At 38.1% G+C, this 14,529-nt stretch overlaps 1 protein-coding gene across 7 annotated transcripts in view; it reads right to left on the reverse strand.

Moving 5' to 3' along the window:
* The window catches only part of IPCEF1 (interaction protein for cytohesin exchange factors 1), a 181,792-nt gene that overhangs the window by 53,916 nt on the left and 113,347 nt on the right, over window positions 1-14,529 (reverse strand). The window lies entirely within an intron of this gene.

The following is a 14,529-nucleotide window of genomic DNA, read 5'->3' on the forward strand; positions in this document are numbered from 1 at the left end:
TCATACTCCAGGAAGCTACAAGCACAGAAGGTAGAATGTGATTAGCATCCTGGCATATGGCAGACAGAGGCCAGATTTTGGAGTTAACAAATCAAGGTTCATGTCATATCTAACAACTTACTGATTGTTAGAAGGCTTAAATGAGCCCAAGTAAATAAAACGCTTAATGGATACTCAACAAACAATAGTTCTTCTCCCAAATCTGTAGGTAGTTCTGCAGGGATTAAACTACAGAGCCATATCTTGGAAAATCTCAGTTCCGTAATCAATTCCTAAGAGGCCTTTCTACAAAGGAAAGAATGCAGAAAAAAAAAAAAATGACTCTTTTGGACATCACATGAATGTTCCCTCAAAACAACAAAAATTCTATAGGAAATGTAATTATCGTTCTACCTCTCTGAGAATTTATTAATCTTTATGGATAAAATACAACTGAACCACAAGAAGATTGGATTGCTTATCACAGATAGACCCCCAAATCTTCTTCCATCTATACTGGTGTCTCTGAGTAGAGAAATACAGTCCACAAGATTAATCATAAATCAATCAAGGGCTAATTGGAGATGAGTAAAAAAATTGATTTTGAAAATACAATCTTGGGACACCCAGGTGGCTCAGTCATTTAAGCATCTGTCTTCCTCTCAGGTCATGATCTTGAGGACCTGGAATCGCGTTCCACATCTGGCTCTTTGCTCAAAGAAGAGCCTGTTTCTCCCTCTCCCTCTGCCTGCTGCTCCCCCTGCTTGTGTTCTCTCTCTCTCTGACAAATAAATAAAATCTTTTTAAAAAAATACAATCTTAATTTTAGACACCCGCTAACTATTAGCTTAGTGTCATGGGTCCTCTTACTTCACTTAATTATTCTGCAACTCTTTCCCTTATCCCCAACCAGAGTGCAAGTCCTACTCTTTCTTCAGAAAAATTAAACTGAAACATTCAAACTTATGCCTGTTCCATCTTCCCTCTCCTATATGAATTAATGTATCCAAACTCTCCATTTGAAATACTTCCTTCGTGTAAGACTCAAAACTCAATTCTAAAGGGAACTTCCCTTTCAAAAAATTATATATATATTTTTTTCATTCAACTCAACTGTTTGTTGACAAACAGGTTACTCATCATTTCGCCGATCTTATCTCAAAAAGAATATAAAGTACTTAAAGAACATAGACTGTGTAAATCAACTTTTTCTATAACACACAATGCTTCCTATGGGTTCTTATCAGCATTCATAAAAGTATTGTTTTGAAAAACTGTTAGGCTCCGGCAATTCTACTCCTAGATATAAACCCAGAAGAAGTGAAAGCAGGTACCCAAATAAATATATGACTATGCATGTCCACAGAAATATTACTCACAATAGCCAAAAGATAGAAACAGTCCCATCAACAGGGGAATAGATAAACAAATTGTAGTACATCCATACAGTGGAAGATTCAGCCATAAAACCAAATGAAGCGCTGATACATGCTACAGTGTAATTGAACCTCAATAGCATTATGCAAAGTGAAAGAAACCACACACAAAACATCACATCTTATATGATTCCATTTATGTGAACTCTCCAGAATAGGTAAATCCAGAGACAAAACACAGATGAGTGGTTGCCAAGGGTTGGGGAAAGTGGGGAATAGGGAGAAACTGTTTAATGGGTATGGGTTTTCCTTTTGGTGGGTTGAAAATGTTTAGAACTAGACAGAGGTGGTGGTTGCACAACATGGTGAGTGTACCAAATGCCACTGGATTGTTCACTTTAAAAAATGGATAATCTTGGGGCGCTTACGTGGCTCAGTCAGTTGAATGTCTGACTCTTGATTTCAGCTCAGGTCATGATCTCAGGGTTGTGAGATCAAGCCCTGAGTCAGGCTCCATGCCAGGCGTGGATTATCTCTCTCAGGGTGCCTGGGTAGCTCAGTGTGTTAAAACCTCTGCCTTCAGCTCAGTCATGATCCCAGGCTCCCGGTCCTGCATCGGGCTCTCTGCTCATCAGGGAGCCTGCTTCCTCCTCTCTCTCTCTCTCTCTGCCTGCCTGCCTCTCTGCCTACTTGTGATCTCTGTCTGTCAAATAAATAAATAAAATCTTTTAAAAAAAAAAAAAAGATTCTCTCTCTCTTCCTCTGTCCCTCCTTCCACTCCCTCTTAAAAAAAAAAAAAAGGATAATCTTATAAGAATTTCACCTCAATTAAAAAACATAACCTATGTTAGGGTGAACTATTTTTATGTAAATTTCTATAATTTTGTTAGAAAGAAAACAACTTATATCCACTATTTGCTTCTATTTCCTCCCCTCATTCATTGCTATGACCACTGTTCCACAGAAGCTGTAGTTACATGAACCCCAATGAGTTTCATATTGCTAAATCCCATCAACTTTTTTTTGGTCCTCACTTAACCGAACTCTAGTAACTGATAGTAAAACTCAAGGTCTACGTCTAGACATACCTCATTTCTTGCTTTTCTGACATATCCCTGTTGATCCCTTTCTCCTCCAACTACTCCTTGCTTGCTTTTACGAAGTCCTCTTATCTTGCCTTTTTCTTAAATGTCAGTGTTCCCCAGACTTCCAAACACAAACCTAATCTCTTCTCATTCCAATACTTTCTGTCAGGGACCATATGCATAATCATGGCTGCATGTATCGCCACAGTTACACACATATTCAAAATCAATACTTCAAACTGGGATTTAATCCTGAGCTCCTGTCCCAGAGATCCAACAGCCTGGCATACCTGTTCACATGAGAATTCCATAAGTTCCCTCCTACAGACTGAATATTTGTATCTGCCGACCTCAAATTCCTATTCTGAAGCCCTAAGCCCCAGTGTGATGGTATTTGGAGCTGGGGCATTTGGGAAGTAAGTAGTTTTATATAAAGCCATGTGAGTGAATCCCCCATAATCAGATCAGTGCCCTTATAAAAAGAGGAAATGACCAGAGTCCTCCACCTCTCTTTCTCCACCAAGTAACATTACAGCAAAAAAAGCAGCCATCTGCAATCCAGAAAGAAGGCCCTCACCAAACACAGAGTCTGTCAGCACCTTGACTTAGACTTCTCAGCCTTCCGATCTATGAGCAATCAATGACTATTTTTTAAGCCACCAGGTGAAGATATTTTGTCATAGCTGTACAAAGGAAGACACTCTCCAAGAGTCATAAATCCAACACCAAACTTACTATTTTATTCCACAAAACGCATGCTCCTCTTTTTCCTATGCTCTCTACTTCATTGAATGATATCACTTTCAATCCTGTTGTCAAAAAAGGAAATGTGGCAGACATCTTTGACTCTTCCATCCCCTTCTCAGTGCACATACAAGTCATCGCGGAGATGTATTACCACTGCCTCTGTCCCAGGATTCCTTCCATGCACCACCTAGCACCTCCGTCAGCTTACCACTGATTCTCACCTCCCTTACTGTGAAGTCTGGCAAGCCATTTTCAACCTTCCTCTAATTTTGTCCTTCCCTCCAATATGATGTCCAAATCACAGTCGCAACAAATCGTGATTCCTTGAACACACTTCATGTCACTTCTCTCATTAAAATCCCGCACAGTTCCCAGTGGCCCTTGGGCCATGTCTGAGTGCCTCAGCAGAGCAGAAAGACCCTTGGTGATCCAGGCTTGCATAATTACACATTTTCATCTCCCCCCTCACTCAACCAAAAATACAAAAAATTTCAAACAAAGAAAAAAACTATACTTCCATTTGAGCTGAATTAGAATTGACACCAAATTTATGGCATTATCATTCTATAGACAATTTATTTTCAGAACAAAAAGCCCATCTTAGATGACAACAATATAAAATCAATCAGCAAAAACTGAAATATAAATAAATTACAAATCTCCATCAGGGTGGATTTTTTTTTTTCTGTACAACTGAAATGGCTGAGAGTCCTTCAACTACAAACCAAAATGAATTTGAGTAAAAGATACCTTAGTTTTTCCTCAGTAAACCTTTCCTTCATTAAGAAAGGCATCTTTTCATTGTACTAAAGACATTCAAGCTGTATTCAAAATCACAGATAACTGTGTCAAATTTGCCTTTGCTTATTTGACTTGCAAAAATGCCTTAATAATGACAATCACATTGGGAAAATCCTAAAGGAATGACAGTTTTCTCCTCTTCCTCCTCCTTCTTCTCCTCCTACCCCCTCACATCCCTCATTCCTTGTTATACTAACCAAAATAACTTTTCTCAAATGTATCCTTCCTCCTCAATAATTCCTAACTTTCTGAAAAGTTACTTGAAAGTTCTTCATCAGTACCTGAAATTTACCCTCTGTATCCTAATGTAATAAAAATCTTGTTCTTTGGGGGTGCCTAGGTGATTTGGTCAGTTAAATGTCCAGCACTTGATTTCATCTCAAGTCATGATCTGAAGATCATGACAGCAAACCTCACCTCGGGCTCCATGCTCAGCTGGGAATCTTCTGGGATTCTCTTTCTTCCTGTCCCTCTGTCCCTTGCCTCCCCCCATTCTTGTGCTCATCTATCGCTCGCTCTCTCTCTCTCTCTCTCAAATAAATAAATAAATTCTTCAAAAAAATCTTGTTTTCTTGCCAGATGTAACCAACCATCCTTTCATCCTTTGGCCACCGTGCAACCTTGTCTTACCAAGTCTAAAATTCTGAAGTGAGACAATGCTATTCCATGTCTGGTACGACAGTCAACAATCTCAGAGATATTTTTCCTCACATACGAGTCCATCCACCTCTGCCAGCAATTTTGATTTGATCTCAGTGGGATCCCATCTTTAGTGGCCGTATTAGACAGCATCAAGTACACATTTTTATCAAAACTGTTAGAGTTACACGTTCATTTATTCAACAAATATTTATTATGCACCCTATTTCTAACACACACTCTGTCAGATATGTGAGGTCTATCAGTGGACAAAACAGACAGAGACCTCTACCTTTGAGGGGAAAACAGACAATAGCTTGACATATAAACACATTTATTAACATAAATTACACAGCCCATGGTGGACTGTAATTGCTATGGAAAAAAGATAAAGATGATCAGAGTAAAAGGGTTCTGACTATAAGCAGGACAGGTTGCCCTTGTGCTCTGAGACTTATAATACCCTTCCAAATTTACTCCCCTAGATAAAACTCCACAAATCAACTTAGGTGTGACCTTCTCCAAAACTTTCCCCTGTTCATCAAAGCCTAAAATAAATGTCCTCCTCTTTGTGCCCAGAGGCAGGTTATGCTTCTATACTTCTCTTCCTGTATTGAGCTATCTGACTATTTCTCTGTTTTTCCAATACACTATGAGCTCTTTGAAAGAAATGATTTTGTCAGTTACTGTTATATCATTAATACTTGGGACAGTGTAGGTGCTCAATACATGTGAAGCAAAGAAAGGAGTTTTATGCATGAATGAATGGCAGAAACATTGTCTTTTTCCTCTGACAATAAAGAAAGTGCTAAAATGAGATGCAGAAGCCACTTTGGAAAACTGGCAATTTCTAAAAAACATAAACATATTATTACCATACAACCCTGCAATTCCACTCCCAGGTATCTACACGAGAGAAACGAAAGCTTATGCCCACACAAAGATGTGCATGCAAATATTTGTAACAGCATTATTCATAATAACCCAAAACTGGAAACAATTTAAATATCTATCAACGGGTAAACAGTGTGGTCTACTCATACAATGGAATATTGTCTAGTGAACTATCGATGCTTGGTAAAAGATGGATGAACCTTGAAAACATGTTGCTGACTGAAAGTCAGAAATAAGAAACCACATATTACTGTAGTATTCTTTTATGTGAATGTAGAGAGAAGGCAAATAGTGGGCTTGACTGGAGTCAGGGTTGGAAATGAAAATTAATGTAAATGGTCATGAAGGGTTTTATTGATGTCATGAAAATTATTTAAAACTGATTCATTATGATAGCTTCATCACTCAGTAAATTTACCAAAAATTATTGAATTGTAAATTTTAATAGGGTGAATCTTATGATCTGTCAAATATATTTCAATGAAACTGTTTTTAAAAATACAAGATGCAAGGAAAGTTTGGGGAATAGAAAACCATAGTGAATTCCCTTCTCTTTGGGTATCAGTAAAACTTGAAAGAAGGTAAATATGAGGTCTCAGATGTTTCCATTGGTGACTCAATATGATTTGTTCGAACTTTAGACAAAATTGGTTTACTATTTCCCATATTCTATAAATTAAGCTAAATTATGGCTTCAGTTTTGGACTATAGGAATTTTAGAGACAAAGATATTTTATATAGAATTTGCCACACTTTGGACATATTTTTGAAAATTAATTGAAATGGGGCATCAAATTTTAATATTTAAATGCAAACATCAGTATCCATTGCCATCGATAATGTTTGACTCTTTCACACTACAAATACTTTTCAAAATAGACAAAATCACCTCATAAGTATCTACAGATATCAGAAAGGTAGAAGGATAGACCTAGAAAAATAAGAGTGATATGTATATATGATATATATATATGTATTCCAAAGTAAGTAGGTTAAAGAAGACCAAATCAGAAACAAAGGAAGTGTGATATAGGAAACTGTTATATGTTTCATGGTTAAAAATAAAAAGTATAATTATCTCTCTATTCTCGATGGAATCATAGTTCCCTGATTCTAAGAAACCTGATTTTTCACACTTCAGTAAATCTGAAATCAAAAGGTACCTTAGAATCTATATGTATTTTTAGTGCTTCATTTCCCCCCAAAACCTGATATTAAATAAATTGTGGGTCTTTAAATGAATAGAATCTTAAGGGGGAAAAATAGTTTAGAAAAAAAACTGTTTCTTTGTAAGATGTTTTTGTGTTTACATTTGAATATTTAATATTATTGTAATGAGTTAAAATAAACGTAAGTGAGGTTATCCAGTGAATATCAGAATCAGGAGAAGGTGCAAAACTCCATTTTCTCCAAATAAACCCATGGTTTGCTCAGTTCAGCCCTGAAACCCCCAGCATGCTGGAAACAAGCAAAATCTAAGCTCTAAGCGGAGCCATACTTTCTCATGTTATCCTGAACAGTTGTTCCTAACTCTCAGGGTACACGCAGAATGATGACCACTATAGAAATCTGGATTATAGTCTCTAAAACGCAAACCAAGGGAAAGAGAAAAGAGGAACTACAGTCAATTATGAAAGCTCTAGTTCTACAGAGGAACAGTCATTCTCATACATGGCTGGTTGTGGTGCAGAATGGAGCCCAATGGAAGGACACTGGTCAGTAACTGGCAAAACAGCATTACCCTCCGACCCAGAAATACAACTTCCAGGATCTGTCCTAAATAAATATGTGTAGTAACATGTGCATGGTAATGTTATTTGCAATAACAAAAGAATCCAAATGTGTAGCATCAGGAGACTGTTGAATACAATGTGGCATCCATATGCAATGAATAGGTACATTCATATATATATGTACATGTATATGTATATATGTATTTTATGTACAAAAAGAGATAGGATATGCCTCTGCAAATATTCATGCTTATATTTGTAGAAGGAAACCATGCAGGAAATGCAAACACAAAAGGAGGGAGAAAAGAGGTTAGAGAAATAGGAATGAGAGGAAGACTTATTTGGTTGTAATTTGTTGCATAGTTTTGACTTTGGAATGAGGCAGATGATTTCTATTTTTTGAAAAAAAATTTTTAAATGAAGCAAGTCCTAAAAAACAAATGAACCTAACTGAATCTAAACATGGTGATGTCGCCCCCCCCGACAAATTATAATAACTACTCCAAGAAACCTTAAGAACCCAGAACTTTGACTATACATAGTTGGTGGAACATAGTCTGAGGACTTTCAGTAGAGACACTGCTATTTTTTTAGATAGTTTTAAGTAGTTTCTTCCAACATTCCCCCACACACACACAAAAGAACTGCACAGCGCCCAAAGTCTCCCTCATTCTCTGCCTGTGTTAGAGGCCACCGCGCTGCTCTGTTCTGATAAGCAGCTCATCTCCCTCTTCCTTTCAGAAAAGGAAATGCATGCACATTCTGAACTGTTACCTGGACCTACAGGCCGAGAGCTGAGCTTATTAGCACCGGGCTATGACAAGCACTGCAAGGGAAGCAAGAAAAAATGTTTGCCTTTGTATTGTCTTCCTCTCTTCTAAATATGGCAAGCAGGCCTAACAGTGACGAAGCCTGAAATCCTGTTAAGAAACATGACAAACTTGAAAAATATCTAATAAGAGCTCACATTTACTGAGTGCTAACAAATGCCCTTGAGGTACTACCATCATAGCCAGTGGAGGGAAATGACCACAGCTGGACGCCAGAATTCATGAAACTGATTGGTTTTTAATCTTGCCACCAAACTAGGTGAGCATCATAAATGAGAAAGTTATGGGATTATTGTTAAAGAAACGGTACTCAGACCAGAACCCAGAAATCAGTTAACTAATTCTAAATAGGAGATTGAACAGTCTCAAGCAGGAGCTAAAATAGAAGAGAATCTATAGTCGATGAACACACAAAGAAGAATCCCAGATTTAGAATTGGAATATTTCAAGGAAAGCCACTGACGGTCTGATCTTAATCAGAGCATGTGATCTCTTGGGTCAGGGTCCACATAGCGAGAAAGCAGATACAGCCAGGTAGAGGCTAACTAGAGTTAAGACGGAGGCAGAGTGATAAAAAAAAAAATTAAGATTCTATTGCCATTAATTCCCAGGCATCAATGATAAGAATGGGGAAAAGGAATAGAAAGAAAAGACAAAGAATGATCCAGAAAGAAAAGGATGAAGTAAAATAAGTTTTTATTCTGTCCATTGTCAGCTGACCCTCTGAATAATTGTCTCTATGTCTTAGCTCTCCCTTGTCTTCTCTATGTCGGATTAATCACTGTAAAAAATATTTTAGGGGCTCCTGGGTGGCTCAGTTGGTTAAGCATGTGACTCTTGATTTAGCTAGATCATGATCTCAGGGTCTTGGAATTCAGCCCTGCCTCAAGCCCCACAGCACAGAGTCTGCTTGAGATTCTCTGTCTCCCTCTCCCTCTGCTCCTGCCCCCACTCATGCCATAAATAAATAAATATCTTTTTAAAAATATTTTAAATTCCTTGGACAGCCATAACATTAGCAATTCATTATATCCTTCATATATTACCTAGGTTATGTTTTTGTTAAAATATTATTGCCTTTGAGTTTATCTAACATTACCCTATGAATAAAAGGAGATTCTGATCCAAAGAGACTCTCCTTACAAATGCTTAGAAGTAGATATTCCACATAGAAAACATTAGGTAGATGTGTTTAACTAAGAAACTGCAAGGCCCGATTTCCTACAGAACCCACACATTCCCAGCCTGAATTATAGAAGTGGACTGAAGCTTTGCCGGCGATCATCATGATGGGTCTGATGATGCTCTGAGGAGGAGAAACAGTCCTCGGAAGGAAGCAGACCACAGACCACTGGTAGCAGATGCTGCGGGAAAGCCAGCCACATGCCCCTCTCCTTACCGCCAAGCCTGGTTGACCAGACTTTCCATGACTGCCCGGGAAGCACTAGCCTCATGATGAGCCTTCCAGCTATGATTGATGGGACTCAGTGTTTAAATACCCCCAGCTCCCGGCCCCTTGTGAGGGAAAACTCAGAGATGCATGTTTTCTAAAGTCTCTCAGAGTTCCCCAGCAGAACTGGACTTCAGTTCCCTGGTCATAACTTGCCCACAAAGGAGAGTTTCACCAGCTAACTTTCCACCCTGTCCCACTTCCCCATTCCCTTTCCAAGTATTTCTAGTGTTACTTCCCAAATATACTACTTGTACCCAAATCCCCATCTCAGGGTCTGCTTCTGGGGAATCTAAAACAGGATGCCGTTTCTTTCACAGAAGTGTTTCTTCTCATGGTTCCTACTCATGAACAGCCCAACTCTTGGTGCCATAATCCCTCTTCATTATTTCTTCCTAAGTCCCACCCAAGACCATGACTACCTCACTATAGTATTAGGTCACATTTCAGTGGTGAACAAGAAGTGACTGGCATTCTCCTGTGATTTGTGAATCAGCTCTCCTAGTTAACATTCTTACTATATTCTTCCATTTTCTTTTTATGGAATCATAGTTTAAAAGAAATTAAGTTACTAGTGAACTTTCTGGTAGTCTGACTGGTGAAGATAGTCATTGCCTTCTGAAATATCATTTTAAAAACATTTAAGACAGAAACTTCACCATATAAAAGAGTCTTGTGTTAATGTTCTCTGTAATATAAGATGCTGAGTACACAGGCCCTTCATGATTTGGCTCTGTCCACATCATCTCTCACTCTTCAGAAGGCTTAAAACCCTAGAAATCATTTCCACCTACACAGGACTGGTGTCTTGGAAAGAAAGAAAGAAAGAAAGAGAGGAAGAGAGGAAAGGAAGAAGGAAAGAAGAAAAAAAGAAGGGAGGAAAAATGGGAAAAGAGATTTCTCCAAGCAGGATGTACACATGGCCAAAAAGAATATGAAAAGATGGTCAAGGTTAATAATCACTAGGGAAATGCATATCAAAACTACAATGAGGGGGCACCTGGGTGGCTCAGTGGGTTAAAGCCTCTGCCTTCGGCTCAGATCATGGTCTCAGGGTCTTGGGATCGAGCCCCGCATTGGGCTCTCTGCTCAGCAGGGACCCTGCTTCCCTTTCTCTCTCTGCTTGCCTCTCTGCCTGCTTGTGATCTCTGTCAAATAAATAAATAAAATCTTAAAAAAAAAAACTACAATGAGATAATATTTAACACAATAAAAAATATTTTTTTTAAAGAATGGCTACTATAAAAAAATTATAAAAAAGGTAAAACAGGGGGCACCTGGGTGACTCAGTTAAGCATCGACTCTCGATTTTGGTTCAGGTTATGATCTCAGGATTGTGAGATCGGACTCCACACTCAGGGCAGAGTCTGCTTGAGATTCTCTTCCGTCCTCCTCCCTCTGCCCCTCCCCCTCACATGCTCTCTCTCAAATACATAAGTAAATCTTTAAAAAGTAAAAAAAATTAAAACCAAAAAAAAAATAACAGAAAGTAACAATTGCTATTGAGGTTGTAGAGAAATGGGAACCCTTGTATAGTACTGGAGAAGAGTGTCAAATAGTGCAGCCTCTATAGCAAACAGTGTGTCAGTTCCTTAAAAAATTAAAGATAGAACTACCCTATGATCCAGCAATCCCACTCCTGGGAACATAACCAAAAACAAAACAAAACAAACAAACAACCAAAAAAAAAAAAAACTGAAAGCAAGGTTTCAAACAGATATTTGTACACTAATGTCTATAGCAGCTGAAAGGTGGACACAACCCAAAGTGTCCATCAACAGACATGAGTGGATAAACAAAATGTGGTATGCACATACAATGGAATTCCAGCCTTAGAAAGAAAGGAAAATCTGAGCCAAGCCACAACATGCAGAGCCTTGCAGACATTAATTACGCTGAGTGAAATAAACCAGTCACAGGAGGGCAAACTGTGTGATTCCACTCATAGAAGGTACTGGAGTAGTCAAGTGCACAGAGAAAATAGAATGGTGCTTGTAAGGGATGGAGGAAAGGAGAGAATAGGAATTACTGTTTCCTGAATACAGAGTTTTAGTTTTGTAAGACGAAGAGAGTTCTGGAGACGGTTGTACACTAATGTGAATATACTCCTAGCCAGTGAACTATATCCACAGAAGTGTTTAATGGGAAATTTCCTGTTACGTGTATTTCACTACAAGTCTTCAAAAACAAGAAATAAATTTAAAACCTTTTTTAAAGATATTACTGCAAAACTCGTTATTTTTCAGTAAAGGAAATGCATTTACCACGATAATCTTCAGAAGACTGAAAGTATGAGAATCATGGTTAACGTGTTGTTAATGAGCACCGTCTCTTTCGCAGGGAAGAGCCAAAAAAGGAAGAAGGCGCAGAGAGAACAGGCGGTTTGCTTAAAGTGTTATTAACTAGCTGCAGCATCAGGGTAGAATCTGTCCTCCTGACTCCATATCCACGGACATCTTCAACAATAGCATGTTATTTCCTGTGTCTTTTTTGAAGACGTTGTTTCAGACATGTTCTCCTAAATTCTGACTCCTTTAAAAAAATGTTCAGTATTTTAGGGGTGTCTGGGTGGCTCAGTCAGTTAAATCTCTGCCTTTGGCTAGGTCATGATCTCAGGGTCCTGGGATTGAGCCCCAGGCTGGGCTCCCTGCTCAGCGGGGAGTCTGCTTCTCCCTCTGCCCCTTTCCCCTGCTCCTGCTCTCTCTCTCAAATAAATAAATAAAATCTTTAAAAATATATAGTCATTTTTTTTTAATTTCCACTGCATAGTTTCCTTTTGAAATGTTCCTGAAATGTGCTCTAAGGGGGACCAAACACAGCAGCACAATGACAGATGAGCTCATCAGTAAGCTATTCTGTAGAAGCAGCTGGGTCCTTGGCCCTTAAAAAGGCTTGCTCCATAGGGATGATAAATCTGCAAATAATGACTTCTCAGGAAAATCCTCAGCTGTAACCAAAAGTTCAGCTCATCCCATGGGCCACGTGTCATGCTATTGCTTGGGAAATGCACACAAGCCTCACCACAAAATCATGTATTACCTGAATTCTTCGTCCACTGAGCTGAAAAATCCCCCAGGGCCTTCTAGATCATGCCTCTGTTTTATAGCTCAAAACCAACTTTTACACAGAGTTAGTAGAGCATTTTTTAGAATCTCCAGCACAAGATAGGCCATTCTTGACAGAAAAAACCATTTCCGGTGTTTAAAAACCCTTAACCCAATTCTTTTACAACCCTAAATCATGGTATCATGCAAACACATTTCACCTAAGCATATATAAAATTGTCTTTCTTTGCGTATTCTTTTGATTTTTTTTATATCTTTTCTAGTGCACTTGATCTTCTAAAAGTTGCTCTGAATTATGTAAAGATATTGTGCTTGGTCAAAGCATACTTATAAGAAAACGGATCCATAGAGAGTTACATCACTGACCTAGGAGTACCCCACTTTGTAAGAAATTGCAAGACTAAAAGCCAGGTGATGTTTTGCCTTATACCATGTGGTGAAATCCACCTTCCTGCTGCTTGCTTAAAAGAATTTATGAGTCATATACACATACACATATCAATATATTTATACAGATATTAATATTTATACACATACTAAAAGCTATATAAACATACATATACATGTAAGTTAAAAATATGGATCACTTTATTTTTAAGTTAGTATATGTGTGCTTATGTATTCCATCACCTGATGGCTATTTTAAGAAGTTTTAGAATAAGAGGCATTTCTGTTTCATTTAAGTTTTCATTTAAGTTCATTTAAGTTTCATTTAAAACTTAAGGATTGGTAAATAAACTACTGTATAACTATATGTATTACAGCTATTGGAAGTGATGTGGATATATATATATATGTTGACATGAACATATATTGATAATATATTGATTAGCGAGAAAATCATTACAATATTATACATGGTGTCATTTTATTTTTGGAAAACTTAGAAAAATATGGAAAACTTAGAAAAATATTGGAAACATATACACCAAAATGTTTAAGTGATCACCTGAAAGTGGTAAGTCTGTGATTCATTTAAATGAATAAACTATCTTAATTCATTTATTTCTTTCTGTTTGCCTCCTTGTCTCTCTTTTTTTATTTTGCTTAATTTATTTTCTAATTTTTCTAAATGAACACATATTATTCTATAGGATTTTTTTTTTAATACAATTTTTTTTTTTTATTTGACAGAGAGAAATCACAAGCAGGCAGAGAGGCAGGCAGAGAGAGAGGAGGAAGCAGGCTCCCCACTGAGCAGACAGACCGACGCGGGGCCTGAACCCAGGACCTGGGATCATGACCTGAGCCGAAGGCAGCGGCCTAACCCACTGAGCCACCCAGGCGCCCCTATTCTATAGGATTTTTAAGCACTTTTGAAATTAATTCAAATTTCCAACAAGCAAGAAGATGGATTGTATCAAAAACAGAGCAAGTAAAACAGAGAGAAGGTGTGGAAATGTGTGCAGAAGTCCTATGAGGAGGGACAGTGCCGCATCCCCTGAATGGGCATATCAGCCAGTGCTGTGAGCTAAGGGGATGGTCCTCTCCTACAACACAACGTACACCATTAAGTCTGGTATCCTCTTCCAAACTGGCAGTGCCCAATCATATCACTGTTTCCTGAGAACAAGACAAAAGAAACAAAGGATTTCACAGTCTTGGTGTTTCACAATTGATTATGTAAAGTTAGGAAAGATTTTCAAGGAGCATCATATTGCCAACACAAGTCATTGTTCCCACATCATATGAGTTGGGCAACAAGAAGTTATTAAAAACAGCCTGCCTCAAGTATAGACTGAGCTGATCCTAAAGCTTTAGTGGAAGACCATTGTTCTAGAAATCTATTCCGGGACCTACGAAGGAAAATGAATGTTAGCACACAACAATAGACAGCATCAGAGACAATAAATAAATTAAACCAAAGTCCCCTTTAAAGATCTTTCCCACATGCCTGAAATTTATTTTTAAGATTTTATTTATTTGTTTG

Source organism: Lutra lutra, chromosome 6, assembly GCF_902655055.1.
Source record: "Lutra lutra chromosome 6, mLutLut1.2, whole genome shotgun sequence".
NCBI classification, from domain to species: domain Eukaryota; kingdom Metazoa; phylum Chordata; class Mammalia; order Carnivora; family Mustelidae; genus Lutra; species Lutra lutra.